Below are 19,269 nucleotides of genomic sequence, written 5' to 3' on the forward strand. Positions count from 1 at the left end.
GGGTATGGAGGCTTCGATCTGCTGAATTTGTTGGGTTTTGGAAAAAAGCTGAAAGTTCAATCGATTGGTTGACGGAACTTTGAGATGAATTTTGGTGAAAAGCGAGAATGTGTTCTGAGAACCACTTTGTCTTTGTGAATAGTAATAAAGGGATCTTGAACAGAGAGGGCTTGTAGCTCACTGACCATTCTAATTGATGTGGTGGCTATAAGAAGATCAGTTTTGCATTTTAGATGTTTAAGACTAGCCTTGTGCATTGATTAAAAAGGTAGACCCATGACCTTTGTGAGCACAACATTTAGGTCCCACCTCAGAAGTGGATTAGAAATTGGAGGGTATGAAAGCTTTGATTACATTAACATCCCACCATGACACTCTGCTCTACAAGGTGGTGCACGCAGCGAGTGCTGCTAAATGCACTTTGAGGAAATTAAAGAATAACTCTGAGTCTAAAAGGTAAATTGATTGATGTTGCGTGACTTGCACCAAATGACAAATCATTTCCACTTGCTAAAATAACAGAGTCTTGTGTTGGGTTTTCGTGCCTCTTTTAGGATGTCCATACAGCTTTGTGGAAGGTTTAAATGTCCAAACTCTACGACTTCAGGAGCCAGGCTGTCAAGTTCAGAGTTTGAGGATATGTGAGGAATTTTGTGCCCTTGTGTTGGGACAGCATGTTGTATGTGCACGGAGGTTTGATTGGTTTGCACACAGACATTTTGAGTAGGTGTGGAAACCATGGTTGTCAAGCCCACATTGGTGCTATTGGGATAAGAGTGACTTGATCCCGGTGCATCTTGTGAGCTATCTTGTTGAGGAGTGCTGTTGGTTGAAAAGCGTAAGCAAATTTCCCAGACCAGCTCATCCACAGGGCATTCCCCTTGAACTTTGTTTGGGGAACCCTGGATGCGAAGTCTGGGCAATGTGCGTTTTGCGATTAAAGTCTGGTTGCTCCCATTGGGTGAAGACATTGTGTAAAATATCTGCGTGAATTTGCCACTCATGTTCTGCGAGAAGCTGAGGATTTCTGCTTAAGTTGTCTGCTAGTGAATTGTGTTCCTATGGAATGTGTTGAGATAGTAGGAAAATGTTGCGTTGTAGAGACCATTTCCAGATATTTTGGGTTAAGTCTGTCCTGGGTTAACCTGGACAGACTTAGAGCGTGTGTCCCCCCTGCTTGTTGAGGTATAGCATGGCAGAGGTACTGTCTGTGAGGACTACAACTGTTTGTCCTGTCCAGTGATGTTGAAAAGCCGGTAGGGCCCAGAGGACTGCTAGCAATTCTAGAAGGTTGTGTGATTTTTTGCTGTTGGTTGTGTCCACACAAGGGGGCGCAGTGTGATGAAGGTAATGTGCTCCCCATCCTGAGAGTTAGGTTGAAAAAGGTTTTTGCTTTTAAAATATTGTGTCTGGATCCCCAGTGCAGAGCCTGTACTAAGGGCTGCAAAACGACCACTACACCGTCCCACTGACCGCTTGCTTGAGACCATAATTTCGCTAGCCACTCTTGCACAGGATGAATGCACAGTCGCGCATGTGGGACCAGGTATATGCAAGAAGCCATCATCACGAGAAGATGCATTGCCTTGCACACGGTTATCTGATGACCGGCGACATAATGAGGGATTTTGAAACAGAATATTTTTGACTCTTTCGGAAATGGAAAGACTAAGCATTCTTGAGTCTTTATTAGTGCTCCCAGGAATTTCTGTATTTAACTAGGGACGCAAATGGACGTTGATGGCGAACCCCAGTTGGGAGAATAGATTGATTGTAGCTTGAGTGTTGTTTTGACACATTTGTGGTGTATCTCCTGTTATGAGCCAGTCGTCAAGATCAGGGAATACTGTTATGGATAGCCTTCGTATGTGCGCTGCTACCACTCCTAGAACTTTGGTGAACACCGTTTGTACTGATGAAATGCAGAAGGGAAGCAATTTGAACTGATAGTGAGTATGTCCTTATTGGAAGTTCAGGTATTTTCTGTGTGCTGTCAACATTTACATATGAAAGTATGCATCTTTAATATCCAATGTTGCCATGCAATCCCCTTGTTTTAAGAGGGGAATTATTTCTTGAAGTGTTGTCATACAAAACATTTGCTGTTTTACATATGAGTTGGTTGGACACAGGTCTAACAGGGCACATAGTTAAATCCTTTTTGGCACTAGGAAGAACACTGAATATAAACCCTCATGAGAGGGAACCTGATCTATTAGGTCTTTTTGTAGGAGAGACTTTATTTCTTCCTGCATGATTTCTTGATGTTGTGGAGATATCTTCCTGTGTCTTAGTAGATGATGTTGGGATTTCTCTAGAAACTCGATGGAGTAACCCTTTGCCACTGTTGATAGAACCCACTGATCCAATGTGATTCGCTCCCATTTGTGGGGGAATAGGCAAATACGGCCTTCAACTAGGGAGACATGGGAGGGAACCTGGACAGGAATGTCATTGTTTAAAGGCTGCGGCACCTCTAGCATTGGCAGCTCTACCTCAAGTTCTTCTGTAGTCCCTTTGAAAACTGGACTGATAAGGGGTTCATTGACTTTGAGGTGCAAACCAGAAAGAGGACTACCCCTGATTTTACCCTGCCTGTGGCAAGCGTGGGAATCCCTGCCCGTGAAAGCAACATTGTGTGTTAAATACCCCTGTTGTAAATAGGGTTTATTTGATATGTACCCTAATTTTCTTTAGGGTCTCATGCTCTTCTTTAGTACTTTTCTTTGGTGTACATTTCTTTTTATTGAATTTTGACATGGTCATACAGTAAATGAACTAGACAACTTGCAGGAGATATCCTCTAACAATACGATTGACAATGAATCGTGTTATCATCTTGTTCTCACCACCAGCCCCCCCATGCTATGAGTAAACACTCTTTTTAGGCAGTTGGAAGATTGAACCGTATTCTCATGTATAAGTACTTGGCCGAGTGGGCTGTTGCAGTATTGGCCTTGCCCCCTTCGGGTAGTTGGCACTCCACTCTCGTACTTTATATTATCGTGCCGGGTCAGTTCCTCTCTTCAAACCGCGTACCCCCCCCATCACTTTACTGAAACATATTGTGAAACTGTAACCATTCAGTTTCCACGTAGCAGCTACCGCTTTGGATTGCTGTAGAGATCTTTTCCATGAGATATATGTCTTTAGCTGTGGAGGACCACTCCTGCACTGTGGGGAGGTGCCCCTTTTCCAATGTCTGGCCCTGCATGCTCGTGCCGCTAATAGAAGAAAATGCACTAGGGGTGATGGGGTACCCCACCTATCGTCACACATTTCCAACCCAAACAGTACAAACAAGGGGTCCAGATCGTGTGTTCCCCCCCCTGAATCCCTGATTCACCCCAAAACTTCAGCCCAAAACACCTGCACCCTGAGGCAGTCCCACCACATATGCCAGTAGTCATCCCTGGCTCCACACCCGTGCCAACAGTTGGGGTCCACCGTTGGAAACATTCTAGATAGGTGAACTGGTTTATATTGCCATTGGCGAAGTAGTTGTATCGCGTGTAACTTATACTGGCCTGAAATGGAGGTCTTGAAGGCATACCTACACATTTGCTGCCACAGGCTGTCTCCTAATTCCATGCCCAGGTCTCTCTCTCGTCATGATCGAAGGGCTCTGGTGACCCCCAACTTGGATTCCAACAGTGCCCCATAGAATCGTGAAGTAAGGCCTTTCATGTCTGCATACCCATCTAGAACTTCCTCTACTGGGGTGAGTTCCCTCTGAATGTGCTCCTTGTATTTTCCAGACATGAATATCCCTTTGAGCCCTGAGGTATAACAGCACTGACAATCTACTGATACCCAATGCCTCCTCAAGCTTTTGAATGCTTAAGAATTCCCCTTTTTGTACTAGTTGGCCCACCCTAGTCAGACCCGCCTCAAACCAGGACTGATAGCGCTCGACCTACGGTATGACATCTCTAATGCGGTGCCCAAATATCACTCCTGGGGAGGGCCAGGTGGTGATTCCCTCCCCCTTTGCTGCCATAGCCATTACTTCCCAATTTACCCCCAGAATTGGGTGACCTCTAATACGTCTCGGGAGGCTGTTCCTAGGGACCCAGAGCCACTCTCCCACTGTTGCCGGGAGCAGGTGTTGGTTTTCCAGGAACACCCACTGTTTGTGTGGGTCATCCCTCAAGTGTGGGTCCATTGCCCTAAGTTGTGCCGCCCTATTGTACGTCAGCAGGTCTGGCAGGCCCATCACTCCCCTTTCTTTCGGCAGGATGAGTGTCTCATAACCCACGCTGGGCTTCTGACCCTGCCATAGAAACCTTGTTATCCGTCTCTTAGCCTCTTCCAGGTGTTCATCCTGTGCACTGATTGGGAGCATCTGAAATAAGTATAGTACCCTCGGGAGAAGGTTCATTTGTATCACATTTAGTCTTCCCATCCACGACAGGTGCCCCTTCCCCCATGCCTCCATTTCAGAAAATAACCTATCGAACAGGGGAGGGTAATTGGCTTGGCCCAGGTCCTGACCCGGATGAACAATGTTCATCCCGAGATAACTCACCCCCTCCAACTGGATCTGCAACGCCAGGGGTTCTAATTCCTCTATCTTTCTGGCTGAATCCGGAGCAAAGGGGAAGACTACTGATTTTCTAATGTTCACTGTGAACCCTGAGAACCTTCCAAACTCTCCTGTTACTTTCATGACCGCGGCGATGGACTGGGCGAGATGCCTCAGGTGAAGCATGACATCGTCTGCATACAGCCCACGTTTGAACTCTCTGCCACCCACTTTGATGCCCTCTACCTGCGGGGATCTCCTAAAATACTCAGCCAATATTTCCATCATCAGGGCAAAGAGCAGGGGTGATAGTGGACACCCCTGCCCAGTTGGATCCCCCTGCCGAAGCCAAATTTCCTGAGTACCCCATTAAGAAAGCCCCAGTACACCTGGTCAAAGGCCTTCTCTGCATCCATGGCCACCAGTACCGGGTTCCCCTCCTCCCCTGCAGCTGTTCTCATGAGATCGAGGTTCTTACACAGGGTGTCCGCCCCCTGTCTACCTTGGATGAAACCCACTTTATCTGAAAGGATACGTCTCGACATAAGGCCCTCCATCCTTGTGGCCAGTATTATTGTCAAAATGTTTGTATCCACATTAAGTAAGGAGATGGGACGGTAGGATTTGCAGTCCTCTGGGTCTTTGTCTGCCTTTGGAATAACTGTAATTAGTGCCTTCCCAAAGGACGGGGGGCCCTCCCAGTGGCCATAATGTCAGAGAATAGAACAGCTAAGTGTTGTGCCAGAGGTCTTAAGAACCCTGCTGTGTAGCCATCCTCCCCCAGAGCTTTCTTCAGCTTTAGTCCCACTCTCGCTCTCAACATTTCCTCCTGTGTGATCAGCTTATCTAGTTCGAGACTCTTCCCGGTCCGGAGTTTTGGGAGTGGCACTCCTGGAAAGTATTTCCCCAGCATGTCTTTGTCCGAGAACCCTTCTTTTCTGTATAGGTTTTCATAGAGCGCTGCAAATTCCCCTGCCACTGCTCCTGCCTCTGAGAACCTCTGGCCCCCCTCTCCTCGAATCACTGACACCCACCTCTCTGCTCTCTGGCCTCTGAGTTTCGCCGCAAATAGCACATCCGCATTGTACCCCTTCTCATAGTATCTTTGTTTCAAGGTTTGCAGGCTGGAGAGTACCTTTCCCATCTCTATATCCTTCAGCTCCTGGCGCTTACCTCTAGCCACCTTGAGGTGTTCCTCTCTTTCCCCAACCTCCTTACCCTCTACCCTTTCCAAGAGTCGAATTTCTCCTCTGAGGTTTCTGGACAACAGTGTCCTAATACGTTTCTTGGCAGACCCTTCCCTAATGAGAAGGCCCCTCCATGTTGCTTTTGCAGCTTCCCATACCATGCCCCTCTCAATTTACCCCATGTCATTGAGTAGAAAAAATTCTTCAATAGCCTCCCTCTTTTTTTCCACAAAGACATAATCTCTGAGGAGGGGGTTGTTACATCCCCGCAGAGGGATGATTTTGACAGGTCTTTTGGGAAAATTGCCCTCCCCGTACTTTCTGAAGAAGGTAGATGCTTTATGGAGGCCCTGATTGCCATTCTAGAGGTTTTGTCAGTAATTGAAGGGATGAATAAAGGTAAATCTCCGGGGATGGATGGTTTGACAGTGGAATTTTATCAAAAATTTGGCAAAGTGCTGGCGCCGGTTTTATGTGAGTTGTATAACTTTTTTTTGAGGGAGGGAAGGTTATGTGATTCAATGAGGGAAGCAATCATCACGGTGATCCCGAAACCTGGAAAGGTTGCAACTAGGTGTAGTAATTATTGGCCTATCGCATTACTTAATGTAGACCTAAAAATCTTTACTAAAATACTGACGGTGAGGCTCAAAAAATATATGGGTGAGTTAGTAGAGAGATCTAATACAGGTTTCATGGAGAGAAGGTATGGATATGATAATATTCGAACACTGTTAGACATTTTGTGTTTGCTGGACTCAGAGATAAAGGATATTTTGTTCATCTTTTTAGACGCTGAGAAGGCCTTTGATAGGGTGAATTGGGGCTTCCTGAATTATACACTGTCGAAATTAGGTTTTGGTCCTTTCTTTATTAAAGCTATTCAAGCACTTCAGAATGGCATATCGGCAAAGATGTGGGTGAACGAGGGGTTTTCTACATCATTTCCTTTGTGTAGAGGCACGCGCCAAGGTTGCCCTTTGTCGCCACTGTTATTTAATTTGGTATTGGAGCCCTTGTTAGCGTACATACTTCAGATGAGGTGTGTCAGAGGGTTTGTTGTGGGAGATAGGGAAGTTAAAGCTCTGGCTTATGCGGATGATGTAGTGGTCATCTTGAATGATCCTGTCGTAGGGGGTCATGTATTGAAGGAGGTCTTTGAGGAAGTGGGTAAGCTATCTGGGTATTGGATCAATTGGGAAAAAACTGTGGTATTTCCTGTGGATGTGAAAATCTATTGGGTTGGAATTGTAAATGGAAATTTTCTAGTGTGAAATATTTGGGTATCTATATTACTCGTGATTTTAGAAATTTAGTAAATTACAATGTGGATAAAATCATTGAGGTTCTTCGACGGGATATTATGAGGTGGGGATGTGTCAATCTAACTCTTTGGGGTAAAATTAATGCTATTAAAATAGTTTTGCTGCCAAAGGTTCTGTATGTTGTTCAATCTCTGCCTTTGCATTTTACAAAGGGAGCATTTACATGTATTGATAGATTGTTTCAGAATTTTTTGTGGGGGTTTGGGAAGAAGGCCAGGATTCCCCGGTACATTATGGTCCGGAAAGTTAAAGATGGAGGTTTTGGGTACCCGGTGTTAAAAAATTATGGTAGTGGTTTTTTATTAAAGAAAGTGTCTGATTACACTGGTGAAGTTCTGAACCAGGTGCCGTGGTGGGTACAAATTGAGATGCAGCGGTTTTTGCCTTATGATATTAAATGTTTGTTTTCTTTTGGAAAGTTGCCTAAGAAGGTGCAGTGTTTGAAATCGGTATTGGATACTAAAGAAGCATTGTCGTCCTGGATAGTGGGAAATGGACAAGGTCTGTATCTTTATGAAGAGGCATCCCTTTGGCATAATCCTGGTCTGCAGTTTAATAATAAGGTACTGAATTGGAAAAGTTGGGTTCAGAGGGGTGTTTTGACTATTGGTGATGTGTGGAGTGATGCAGGGGTAGTACCTTTTGCAAGTTTGGTTGATAAATTTGGATTAGGGAACAGGGAATTTAGAAGGTATGTTATTTTGGTTACTCTACTATCAGAACGGAGAGACATGTTGGGTGAACCATTTTTGAAGAAGCCAGAGAATTTTAATATTTTGGAAATTGAATTTCAAAAAGTGTCTACTTTTATGCAGATTATGCAACCTGATGGGCAATGGTTAGATTCATGGGAAAAGCTAAGGTTATCATGGACAGAGGAGTTGGGCAGGGAACTTATGCCAAGAGAATGGAAAAAGATTTGGAAAGTGCCGACGTCTGCCAAAGTGGATTTGCAATTACGCTATATCCATCAAAGGATATTGGGCAGAATATATTGGACCCCAGTATGTATGTGTAAATTGGGATTAATTGGTGATGATCGGTGTTGGGTTTGTGGGAAAGAACGAGGTACTTTGATACATATGTTGTGGTATTGTGGAAGGGTGGTGAGTTTTTGGAGGGAGGTTATTGATGGGATCGACCAAATTTGGGACATTGTTTACCCACGCAATCCCTTAGCGGTCATCTTACTATTGTACGGTGGTGGACGGGATGTGAGTTGGGTAATATCATGTGGGGTAATCAAAGTTTTGTTGGTGGCGGCTAAACAGGTGTTGAAGGTCTGGAAGACACGGAAGAAGCCGACACTGGAGGAATGTCTAGTAAACAAAACAAGGAAGCCCTTTATGTAGAAATGTGGGGGTGCTTTATTGATCTTTATGGATGATGCTAGATTGGGTTTTGGAGTGGAGTGAAATGGTCTATTTTCAAGGGACATAAATATAGGCGAGGGGGTTTGTGTTGTTTGTGTGGTTGTTTTGTGTGGTCCTACTTGTCTGTTGTCATTTGTTTGGTGCATCTGGTTTTGTTTTAGGTCAGTCTAAAGTTTAATGTGGTGGAATACAGAGTTATGGTTCGGAATTCTGTTATATTTGTCTTCCGCTGTTGTGTTTTTTGCAATTTCAACGACCTATGATGTTAATTCTGTTGTTTATTGTATCTTGTTGAAAATAAGAAATAAAGCACAGGGCCACCAAATAGCCATCGCTGGAAGTTCACCTCCAGTTCTGAGCAACAAAAGCGAGGCATTGTGGGTATGCAAATGAGCTCAAATGCAACACTTTTTCTCCAGGAAATTGTCTTTGTCTAACCTTTTTAAACTCACCATAACTGTCTTGGTGTTGTGAAAACATGGCCAAATGCTCCAACCACAAGGCTGTACTCATGATCCCTAATAAGGGTGAAACCAAGTATGTAGTTGTCCTGGCAGCCTTGCAAATGTCTGTCTTAGGTTGATTAAGGTATGTATAAAGTAGCACTGCATTCTTAGACAAAGACAATTTCCTGGAGAAAAAGGTTTGCATTTGAGCTAAATTCCATACCCACAATTCCTTGCTGTTGTGGCTCAGAGCTGGAGGTGAATTTCCAGCGATGGCTAGCTACTAGGTGGCATTGTGAAATGTGTGACTTGGCTTAAATGGACTTTATAAAAAAAACATTATAATAATACCAACAACAAAAAACCTGGTAATTTCACCACCTTTTCTGGCTATTTGAAACCGCCTTTGGTTTTTAGCTTAATCAAGCAATCTCAAAATCTTGCTGGCCTTTGTGAAGTGTAGGTGACCGTCTTCTCCTTTTGTGGCAATTGTTGTCCCAAGCCCAGACCTAACTAGGGACTACATTAGTTATCAAACTAATTTTGCTTTGGTCACCGGAAAAACATATTTTATTTTTTGCCAGATTTGTTTTATGCAAGACTATATAGGCCTTCACATAGGGTTCACTGTTTTCCCCTCACTCCGACAGAGATTAGAATGGCTTAATTTCAGCAGTATGCGGTGGAATAAAATGTTTTAAGGAAAAGTGCTGTCCGCCACTTGATTTATAAGCAATCTGTGTGTCCTTGAACCTGTTCCTTGCACTGAGTTCTCTTAAAAAGAACCATTGGCCAAGCCAATAGTTTTGGCTCGTGTGTAGGTATTAGATCAGCGTTTTCCTGGTACTAGCATAATATGCACAGGTACTAACGCCTTTTGCCAGCTGTTGCCTGCTTATGGATAGGTAGTATCATCAAGGAAGTGCCTGGGAAAGGCGTATGCCGTGCCTACACAAAAACGAAAACGGTTGGCTTTGCCAGTGCTTGTGGTTTCCTTCCTTACCAGAGTTTCCACAGCCTGCTCTCCCGGACGCCTGATAACTGCATGCAGCACCATACACAAATGTATATAGTGTGTGATACGGGAGGAAGAACACATTTATGTAGAACCATTAAAACGTTATGGTCTGCATGTGACCTTGACGGGAAACAGCATATTCCCATGTGGCTAAACGTGCTGATAAACTGTTAAGCTTTACTTTAAAGCAAGGCTTTTCGTTATTTGCTCATTTGCACTGTAACTACTTGCCCGGTGTACACGTTGTTGTCCACGCCGGCAGATGAAGTAAATACAGAGTCACACCAAGGCAAGTGTTTTCCTGTCATCCGCGTTGACAATAACCTAGTGGGAAAGATGATGTAATCATCATATCGCTTACACTGTTCTCGCTCCCCGGTGATTAATTGACTGCATCAAGGATGAGCTCAGCCGCCATTACAGGAATCCCATCTGTGAGTTATGGCCCTCCGCGGACTTTGTGACTGGCCCAGCATGCTGCTAATCTTTTATCTGCTTGGAATAGTTTATTATACATGCCATGTCTGCAATCGGGTTCAGTCCAACAGAGCAGTGGAAAAATGGAAGGCTGCGCCTTTAGCATGCTTCTATGAAAACACAAGGAGTCTCCGTGTATTTATTTTTGCAGGCGAGCTGCTGGCCTTGATCCAGGGGTGGACTGGCAATAAAAGGTGGACCTGAAAATGTTATACAAAGTGGCCCGTACTACCTCTTGCGAGCAAGCCCAGCCCTAGAGTGCTTAAGAAGAGGCCCTGAACGCGCGAAAACTGGTGGCAGGGCCTGGTCACATGACCAGCAGCCTACTTAATGCTGTCTGCCTGGAGCTGGCCTAGAGTCCTTCAGTAGACGCCTGGAACATCACGTGGTTGTTACTTAGTGATGTAGTATTTGACCAATAATGTTTAAAATGACAAGACCATAACATTATGATGCTCCGTTTGGAATCGCTATAAAAACATATGGATTCCAGTCATGGCAGTACTGTAGTATATATTCCAACAATCTCAATATATTCACTACAGTAGAGATGCTTGTAGATCAAGTGGAATCTACAGTACTTTTATGCAGTAGTGTGCAAAACAGTATCTGTAGTATATTTACAATATATAGTAGTATATAAACTATCTGCAGTTTATTGCAGCATACTTTGTCCAAAGGGCTTCAGTACTTTATCTGCAGTATACGTGCAGTTGGGATTCTTCTGTTTAATGCAGATTTATTTGTATAAGGACAGAGTGGGGCGTTTAACAGGTAGGGTTGCTGAGGGCCGGGCTCTGCTCCTGCTTTCCAGGCCCTCATTATCTCTGGCTTCAATAACTTGACACGTTTAAACAATCGTGTTCATAATGCCAGGATAATGGGCTGTCATCTGTCAATCCAGTCATATGGAAAAGAACCGGGAAACTACAGCTGCGCCTGCTCCCATGGCCTCCATAAGGGCCCCCTAAAGGCGGCAACTTCCTGTATGGAGCCACTGGCCTGCTGCTTCATTAGTAGGGGTGCTGTGCTATCATAAAGAGGTATCGCTGCATTAAAAATGCGGCTATATTTCAGTGCAGCCTCTTACCCTACTCCCGGTGGGCAGTGTGTGCAGTGCTCGAGTGCAGTCTCCAGTCCACTCCAAGTCTCCAACCAGGAAATCCGCTCCCATGTGTTAAGGGTAGCGGGCACGCCAAATGCAGCGGCAGAATGTGTGCAAGCGGACCTTCTGCTACTCTGTCGCAGACGAAGGGGACACCCATCACACATTCCAATAGTCGGTGGTGGTTGAGCACATTCGAGAGATGGCGCCGTTTTAATGACTGGCCTTGGATTGTGACATTATTCTGGAATGTGGTGAACACCCACAGCTTGTGTGTGCTCTTTCCTTGAGTACGGCTGGAACCTCCCCAGAGAGCTGCGTGGCATGCATATTATCCTCGAGAATGTGTCTGTTTTGCTGCAGAATAGTCTCTTGAGGAAACATTCCCATGTTAAACATTCGTTAAAAAGGATAATAGTTAATAAGTCACTGCAGCAATGTGAGCTATTATTGTTATTTCACTTACTGTATGCAACACGCGCGCGCACACACACACACACCCCACCCAATTGCCGGATCTCAGTTGATTACCACATAAAGAGCCAATCATTCCTTGTGTGGTAATGCACAAAAAATATAAGCCAAAGTAACCAGCCCCTGGGAAACATAGTATGCGCTCCCCCCACCCCCTCCGCGAAGCAACAATCAGAAATGAAAGGTTTATGTGTGAACGAGGATTGCCTCATCAGTCGCGATTGTTTACGGCCGAATGAATCACAGCAAATCTTTGGTTACCATAACTCCCGCGAGGAAGTAATAATATTTCAGGGGACTTTGTTCAGCGTGTCATATAATGAGTAATCCACACACTATTGTGTGGCTGTTCAGTGATGTGCATGGGAACTGCTGCAGATTCCTTTTACTTGAAGCCAAGTCGTGTTAGTGCGCAGCCATTCGAGTTCCCGCCACACGAATCTACGTCCGTTTTTCTCAATCACAAGGCAGGCACAGGCATTGTGCTTCGCTCAATAATCTACTTTTTCGTGTGTTTCTCAAAGACGAACAGCGTGGCATGCCATTTTCCGTTTTATTTCACAATTTTTTTTGCCTTTAATTCTTTCATGACCGAGCGCAAATAAAAATGTTATGAAATCACTAGATTTTTTAAATCATAATATTCAAAGCATTTTCTTTAAAGACGTATAAGAATATTACATTAGTCGTGGAAATGGAGAGAAGTTAGTGTAGAGATGTCGCGAGAGTTCCACTCTCGCGAGATCTCGCCCGCGAGACAGCTCCGCCCCCGCGCGATTCGCGCGCATTACGGGACGAGCTGAGGACGCGGACAGCTGCGTCTTCCCGGCTCCTCCGAGCACGGGACTTGATCTGCCCCAAAGCAGAACCTTTTATGTTAGTTGCAGCTTGGCTCATGTTGGCCACGTTGGGCCCCTTATTTACTAGAGCCCTGATTATGGAAGTAACGTTCCGGAGCAACCAGGGAAAATAAAGCACTGGTGAAACGCCTGCCTGGCTCCTGTCTTCTATTGGGGAAAATTATACTACATAAATTGGCGACGAGGAACACCACCAGAATTCGCGCAGAAGCATGCAGGGAGCCACACCGCCGCCACCCTTTCTACAAACGCCAGGTAGGCCTGCCATTCCCTGGCCACAATGGCAGCCCCTGTTCACGACGTACATGGAGGCCATGGGCGGAGCAGGGTTTTCGGCGGCAACACGCAGGGCCATGTTACTCAATGCCTTAGGGGTGGAAGGGCAAAGAATATTCGAGGGCCTTACCCCGATTCCAGTAGAGGATGAAAATGATGATGTGTTCAAGGAAGCGGTTAGAAGAATCATCAAGAGGTTCGCCAGTAAAGAGGACACAGTACTCCATAGGATTCGGTTTTACACTCGGAAACAAGAACAATCTGAACCCGTCGATGACTACGTCACGAAATTGAGAGAACTAGCAGCCCTGTGTAACTTCGGCACGAATGCTGAGAACCGTATATGCGACATGCTAGTTGTCCACACCAACAGTCGGAAAGTTCAAGATAAGTTCATCCTTGAAAAAGAGCTGCAGTTAGAGAAAGCCGTTGAGATCGCCAGAGCGGTGGAAGAAACGGCGGGAAGAAGGAAAGAATTTACAGGGGCCCAAGGTCCCACGGAAATACAAGCCGTAGGGTTCCATTCAAGAAAAGAAAGGTTGGCACCAGACACGAGAGAAGTGAGAAGCAATAAGAAAGGACCCCTCAAGTGTCATAGGTGCACCAGTACCAAACACCTGGCCTTTGACAGAGAGTGTCCAGCCAGAGACAAGGAGTGCTCCGTCTGCAAACGCATGGGACATTTCTCGATAGTGTGTCGATGGAGAAACAAGAAAGTCGCCAGCCTCAACACGGATCGCACAAGGGAAAGAGAATCCTCCTCAGTTGAGGAAGGAAGACCCACAGTCATCATGGTGAACAGCACACGAGCCAGGAGAGAGAAGCCCCACTGTGTGATCAAAATCGATGGAAGAGAGACAAGGGTCATGGCAGACTCCGGTTCAGACCTCACCATCTTACCCCTTCAGACATACAAAGAAATGGTGGGTAAAGAGAAAGTGAGAGTGCTCACCACGCGACACAAGCCCACGGTGTTTGGGGGCGCCTCAGTTGAACTCCTAGGTTATATCAACGGCAAAGTCGAAATCAAAGGAAGAGAAACCATCACCAGGGTCTACTTCAGCCACGGAGGGCCGGCGGTGTTGGGCTGGGACGATCAAGACAAATTAAAAATCAGACTAGACCCCAGCACAGAAGATCAAGTCCTATCAGTCAATGCGAGGAGCGGATCCGTTGTCAAGAGCGATTACCCAACACTTTTCTCGGAGGAGCCGGGGCACATTAAAAGTTTTCTTCACAAAATTGTGCTCAAAAGAAATGCTGTCCCCGTCAAGCACCGGGTGAGACCAGTACCGGCCACAGCAAGGGACGCCCTTAGACAACAGCTAGACAAAATGAAGAAGGAAGGAGTGATTGAAGAAATTGAAGCGTCCGAATGGCTGAGCCCAGTCGTCCTCATAAAGAAACCCCAATCACAAGAATTAAGGGTGTGCATAGATCTACGCAGTCTCAACTTAGAAGTCATCACGGACAATTACCCGCTCCCAAGCATAAATGAACTCATTTTATTAATGAAAGAGGTCAAAATATTCTCCAAACTAGACATGAGAAATGCGTATCACCAAATTTAGCTGCACGAAGAATCGAAACCCCTCACGGCATTTATCACTCCGTTTGGCACTTTTCAATTCACCAAAATGCCTTTCGGGTTGTCATCCGCCGCATCAGCCTTTGAAAGTATGATGGACGTCCTTCTACGGAAAGTTAAAAATGTGGTATACTTTCAGGATGACATATTAGTCTACGATAAACAGACACACGATGCCGCGCTTGAAGTGGTTCTCAGCAAGCTACAAGCAGCAGGAGTGCGACTACGCCATGAGAAATGTTCTTTTGGGGTAAAAGAAGTCGAATATCTGCTGTACAAGATATCGGAAAAGGGCATCAGTCCAAAACAGAATCTCATGCAAGCCATCATCAAAGCTCCAGAACCCACCAACAAAGAAGAGGTGAGGTCATTTCTAGGATTGGCTGAGTACTATGCGAAGTTCATACCCAAGTTTTCAGAAACCACGTCACCCCTACGCGACCTACTCAAAAAAGGGACAGAATTCTCGTGGAAAGAATCCTAGAAGTTGGCGATAGACACCGTAAAGCGTCATATCATGAAAGCTCCATGTCTCCAACCATTTAACCCAGAGTGGGATACAGTCATCACCACTGACGCCAGTGCGTACGGACTAGGGGCTGTGCTAACGCAGGGGAGAGGTGACACCGAACATGTAGTGGCCTTTGCGTCAAAGGCACTATCAGAGGCGGAACGGAACTATTCCACCATCGAAAAAGAAATGCTAGCATGCGCATGGGCAGTCGAACATTTCAGAACATATGTGTGGGGCACAAAGTTCAAGCTGGTGACAGATCACAAGCCACTCATTCACATGCTCAGTCCGGGAGGCACCAAAGCATCAACGCCCAGACTAGCTTGCATTGCAGCGAAACTACGGGAATACACATTTGAAATCCATCACATCTCAGGCTGGAAAAACTCGCAAGCCGACTGCATGTCGAGACTGCCTGAGAACAAGGAGAGGCCTACCACATTCCTACACGGAGAATGCATTGTTGCATCCATTTCAGACATAAGGGGACCAGGCTACCTGGAACTCAGTGAGAGACATTGGGAAGAAGAAGATGGGAAAGACCCAACCATGGCCAAGATTCGCAAATGGATCAGAGAATCAATGAGAAAATGCTGCCCGAAGGCATGAGACCATATTGGAAGGTGCAAGAGGAGTTGTCAGAAACGGAGGGGATAATCATGAGAATGGATCAAATCATCCCCCCCACGGGAATGAGACGCACAATTCTCTGCAGGGCCCATGCGGGACACCTCGGGAACACGATGACCCGCCGCAGGGTGAGAGAAGCCTACTGGTGGCCGTCCATGGATCAAGAAATACGCTCCATGATAGAGCGCTGCCACGAATGCCTAAATAGTGACAAAAGACTGAAGGTTCGCCAAGCACCTCTCATACCCACGGAGATACCAGAAGCAGTATGGTCCAAGGTGGGCATAGACTTCATAGGGCCCCTTGAGGCGATGCCGACGGAACACAGATACGGCATAGTGCTGGTCGACTATCTATCTAAGTGGGTGGAAGCTGAGTTTGTTCCAAACATAACCACTGAGACAGTCATAGAAGTACTCACTGAAATCTTTCAAAGGGAAGGCCTCCCCAAAGAAGTTGTCACAGACAACGGAGTACAACTAGTTTCCAAAGACATGGAAGAATTTTTAAAAAGGAATCACATCAAACAAAAGAAGGCGGCCCTGTATCATCCCCAAGCAAATGGACTTGTGGAGAAGGCGAACAGGTTCATAAAGGGGGCCATCCAACTAGCAACGGCGTCGGGCATGGACCCCCTCAAAACAACCAAAGAAGCAATAGCGGCTCACAGGCTCACGCCAAATGGAATCACTCAAATATCCCTGTTCAAATTGTTGAGAGGGAGGAGTGCGGCATCTACGCTCATCCCACCATGGCTATCGAAAGTAAGGGAAGATGAAGCAGTAGACATGACAGAAGTGGTTTGGCGCATTGAAAGAAACAAGACACGCATGAAATCGTGGAGTGACGAAAGAAGGAGGACGAGACAAGCGCCCAACATAGAAAATGGGGACTGGATCAAAATCAAACTACCAAGAAAAGATCAAGCCACCGGATCCCGGTATAGTCAGCCCATAAAAGTAACTCACAAGGGAACAAATCATGTCCGCACAGAAGACGGGCGCACGTGGAACTTGGAAAGAGTAGCATTATACCAGCGAAGGCAAGAAAAAGTGAGGACCCCAGAGACACCACACATAGAAAGTGAAAGGAACGACGGAAGAAACGAAGAACGAGAACCCGAAGGAAACGACGGAGAAAGAGAAGAAACCGATGTAGAACTGGAAGAACCGAATGTAAGCCCAGAACCGGTTCAGCAGGGACCGTGCCCTGGAACCAGTGAGAGGCCCAGAAGGGAGCACAGAAGACCGGTGAGATACAATGACTATTTATTACAGTGAACCCGCTCTGCATTGAAAAAGGGAGATGTGTAGAGATGTCGCGAGAGTTCCACTCTCGCGAGATCTCGCCCGCGAGACAGCTCCGCCCCCGCGCGCTTCGCGCGCATTACAAGACGAGCTGAGGACGCGGACAGCTGCGTCTTCCCGGCTCCTCCGAGCACGGGACTTGATCTGCCCCAAAGCAGAACCTTTTATGTTAGTTGTAGCTTGGCTCATGTTGTCCACGTTGGGCCCCTTATTTACTAGAGCCCTGATTATGGAAGTAACGTTCCGGAGCAACCAGGGAAAATAAAGCACTGGTGAAACTCCTGCATGGCTCCTGTCTTCTATTGGGGAAAATTATACTACAGACGAGGGAGGACATTTGGATACATTGCTCTTTAGTCTCAGTCAAAACGTCCCTGTCAGCAACATATAGTGCCACTATTTTGGCGCCTTATCCTGTTGTGATGCTCTGGCTCACTTTGCCTCCATGTCCTTTACCTGGTGTGGCGCTGCCACTTTAAGGGCGCGTACGCGACAGAGTGACATTTCACTCTGTTGCGTGCTTGTATAAATAAACAGGCCATTTCCGGCGGCCGCAGAGCCACCGGGAGCCCGCACCAGCAGCACCGTGTCCTTGTGTCTGTGTCCGGGGGTGGTGGGCTCACAGAGCACGCGGCAACCGCTAAAAGATGCGACGAGCTGGGATCATGACGCGGGAAAGGCGGTAACTTTCAGCAGTGTGTTTTGATGATCCGATGTAAAGTGCACTGTATGAAACATGCTGCGCAGAGGGGCATAATCCACGCGGTCGGCGGTCATCTTTGATCTCAGGCCCTGGAAGGTCACGGCTTCGTTTGAAGCAACGGTGAGCCATCCAGGCATCATTTTTGGGTATTCATGTGGCAGATAGTCACATGATGCACTGAATGTGGTTTTTGAAGTGATTTTCCAATATTTTCACTGCTTTTTGTTGAGTATTGGGGGTGGAGCAAGGGAAGGCCTGCTATTGTGTGTACACACTGGGCCCACCCTGCTCAGTTTTTGGGATCTCTGAACTGCCTGGCCATCTGCCCTGCTTTGTTGAGGGACATTGTGACTGTGGGGAACCTTGATCCTTGGAGGCTATTAGCTACAACTGGTGCCAGTGAATCATCAAGGGCCTGCCTAGGTCCATCTGTGAAGGAGGTGAGGTGATGAGTTGCGACCCCTGTTATTTCATTACATCAGGGGTGCCTGTGCGCTCACCATCATGGACTCCGGCCAAGCTGCAGACCAACAGCAAGCCCCTCCACCAGCAGTCCAACATCCACCGCCAGCATTACCACCAAGACCACTGCTGAGGCCACCTGGAGCCAGGGGTCAATGGTGACCGCATCAGATGGAATGGCACCTGTCACCAGGAATGCCAGCTTCTTTAAGAAACTGGGTGAGCCCAGGGCAGAGACTATGGAAGACATGGACTTGGAGGAGGTGCCCGACGAGGGCGGCGGACCCTCAGTCCAAGCGGAGTCCCCGACACGTGACGTGAATGGCGAAGCAACACCAACCAGAGAGACTGGCAGGAGGTACTCCCTGAGTACAGGGCGAGGGAAACCTGCCCGTTTTACGGACTATGTCTCATATTCCGGAGCCCACGGAGAATGATGCCACCGGTGGACCCAGGGAGGGTATCATTAAAGGGGTTTCCGGGGGAATGTTGTATTTGTGTGCTGTGATGTTTGATAGTTAGTTCTTCCTTTTCAGTTGTTTTGTTTTTATGGAAAAGGAGGAGTGTGGCGCTGCCCCTTTGAGGGCGCGCACGCGACGGAGTGACGTATCACTCCATCGCATGTTTGTATAAATAAACAGGGTGTTCCTGGAGGCCGCAGAGCCACGGGGTAGCCCGCACCAGCAGCACAGTGTCCGTGTGTCTGTGTCCGGGGGTGGGGGGCTCACGGGGCACGCAGCGACCTCTAACACCTGGGGTCACCTTGACTTCACGTGCATGATTTAAAGATGTGCATACCAATCTTAGGCATGTAAGTACTTGGGTGCACATCATGACCTGAGCATTGATGGAATAGGGTTTGGAAAACCTATATGGGGAAGTGCGCTTAGGTTTGAGCCTCATCTCCAATGCTCTCTAGTAGCTTTCCTTTTAGTCTGGGGAATGGGAAACTAACATGGGGATCAGCACAAGAAACAAACGGATTCGTGTTTGTAAAAT

At 46.6% G+C, this 19,269-nt stretch overlaps 1 long non-coding RNA gene across 2 annotated transcripts in view; it reads right to left on the reverse strand.

The window, feature by feature from the left end:
- Positions 1 to 19,269, reverse strand: part of LOC138516241 (uncharacterized) — a 277,955-nt gene that overhangs the window by 32,325 nt on the left and 226,361 nt on the right. Inside the window, exon 1 of one of the 2 annotated variants that reach the window (XR_011282253.1) lies at positions 11,442 to 11,770. The exons of the other annotated variant lie outside the window; for it this stretch is intronic. This is a non-coding gene — a long non-coding RNA (uncharacterized lncRNA). Of the gene's footprint in view, positions 1 to 11,441; positions 11,771 to 19,269 lie in introns of those variants that run through there. 2 annotated transcript variants of the gene reach the window in all.

Source organism: Ambystoma mexicanum, chromosome 6q (genome assembly GCF_040938575.1).
Source record: "Ambystoma mexicanum isolate Mex_15411 chromosome 6q, UKY_AmexF1_1, whole genome shotgun sequence".
Taxonomy (NCBI): Eukaryota; Metazoa; Chordata; class Amphibia; order Caudata; family Ambystomatidae; genus Ambystoma; species Ambystoma mexicanum.